The sequence below is a fragment of the Austrofundulus limnaeus genome, unplaced genomic scaffold (genome assembly GCF_001266775.1).
Source record: "Austrofundulus limnaeus strain Quisiro unplaced genomic scaffold, Austrofundulus_limnaeus-1.0 Scaffold318, whole genome shotgun sequence".
Taxonomy (NCBI): domain Eukaryota; kingdom Metazoa; phylum Chordata; class Actinopteri; order Cyprinodontiformes; family Rivulidae; genus Austrofundulus; species Austrofundulus limnaeus.
This window is the reverse complement of record NW_013952720.1, coordinates 381,558-383,784: the sequence shown is the minus strand read 5'-3', so window position 1 is coordinate 383,784 and position 2,227 is coordinate 381,558.

Here is a 2,227-nt window from a genome sequence, read left to right as displayed (position 1 = left end):
GTACTGTGTTTTTATTTTTGCATCACTTTGTTTAAAATAACTTTAATTTTTGTCTGTTTATATACTATATTTTATACTTTTTAACATTTTTGTAAAAGGAAATCAACCAAATAAAAGTCAATAAAATAAATTGAATAAATCAGTTTGCAGTGGATTTATTACAGAAGAGGGAGGCAAACACTGTTTTATGGTGAGACGTCAGGGTATTATCAACTGGTGGTCCATGGGCCACATCTGGTCCTCAGGGTCAATAAAGCTAAACATGAGCTAAAGCTCTGACTTCCTGTTTCCTGGTTAAAAACAGATTCTGTGATTCCAGATTATCATTTCTTTTCGTCTCGTCATTTTTTACCAGAAAATTCATATTTTGGGATGAGAGGCTGAAGCAGAGGGAATCGGTGGAGTTTCCAGTTTGAGTCACAGCAGGTCAGACCTCCTGCTTCCTCCTGCTTCCTCCTCTTCCTCAACTCTTCCTCCTCCACCAACATTCTGTCAGGAATGAAATGAGTAATTCTGCAGGAAATCCCATCAGCTGCTGCTGGGAAGTCCTCGACTCGGTGAGCGCAGCCGAAGTTCCCTTCGTGACGATCTATGACTTCCTGCGATTGTTTCGGCTGTTTTATCTGCTGGAAGCATTAACAAGCAGCAGGCTGGTGTTTTTACACACAATCTGATGAATGACTTTAGGAAACACGGGCAGCCACAGGAAACCTGGAGAAATGTTTTTATCTGRCACGCTTTCCTCCTTCTAAATATTAAAAACCAGATTAGTGGGCGAAGATTTTCTCTTCAGCTAAAAATGAAAAACCAAAGGTGTTTCCTCYGTCAGCGACTTGATGACTTCATGACATCAGAGAAGAATTCTAACATTGGTTTTGTGTTTGTCTGTTAGTAAAATATCTGACGAAGCAGTGGCAGAATGTGAGTGAAACTCAAAGAATAATCCTTGGGTTCTTAGCGACGTTAGCTAACATGGAACTAGCTAAAGATCAGAGCTAAAGTCTGTTGTTCTGGCAGTTSGAAGGCGGCGCGTCGGGTCACGTAAAAACAGCCTGAGGCTGAAAATAAAAACAGGTTTTATCTGAATGTGTCGTTCAGAGCTGGTGACAGTTACACAACAAACTGTCCTGTTTAAAACCTTTCAATGTTTCCTGCAGCTGAAGGTGGTTCTCAGCAGCTGAAGGTGGTTCTCAGCAGCTGAAGGTGGTTCTCAGCTGCTGGAATCAGTGAATGTTTGTGCTGACTCCAGTTTTCTATTCATTTCTTCTAAATTTAGAGCGGTTCATTCATTCAGATAATCTTCTGTTAATAAGTAAATATTTAACCTGAATCAATATTAGCTGAAGGCTAACGTGCTTTTGTTACGTTAGTGAGAACAGAAGGGAGGAAGTTCAGACACAAAATGGTTTTTATTAAAGGAGAAGGAAATGCAGATGAAACAGACAGACCACATTTTAACTTGTCTTAACTTGTTCTCTGTTCATTTTAGCTTTTATTTTACTAGTTTTAGCTTATATTGTACTAGTTTTAGCTTATGTTTTACTTGTTTTAGCTTATATTGTACTAGTTTTAGCTTATATTTTACTTGTTTTAGCTTATATTTTACTTGTTTGAGCTTGTGTTCTGTTCATTTTAGCTTATATTTTACCAGTTTTGGCTTATATTTAAATTGTTTTAGTTTGTGTTTGGTTTATTTTAGCTTGTTTCTCTTTTACCTTGTTCTCTGTTTGTTTTAGCTTATATTTCACTAGTTTTAGCTTATATTTTACTAGTTTTAGCTTATATTTAATTTGTTTTAGTTTGCGTTCGGTTTATTTTAGCTTGTTTTTCTATTAGCTTGTTCTCTGTTTGTTTTAGCTTATATTTTACCAGTTTTAGCTTATATTTGTTTTAGTTTGTGTTCTGTTTATTTTAGCTTGTTTTTCTTTTAGCTTGTTCTGTTCGTTTTAGCTTATATTTTACTAGTTTTAGCTTATATTTTACTAGCTTTAGCTTATATTTGTTTTAGTTTGTGTTCTGTTTATTTTAGCTTGTTTTTCTTTTAGCTTGTTCTGTTCATTTTAGCTTATATTTTACTAGTTTTAGCTCATATTTGACTTGTTTTAGCTTATATTTTACTAGTTTTAGCTTATATCTTACTTGTTTTAGCTTATATTTTACTAGTTTTAGCTTATATCTGACTTGTTTTAGCTTATATTTTACTAGTTTTAGCTTATATTTTACTTGT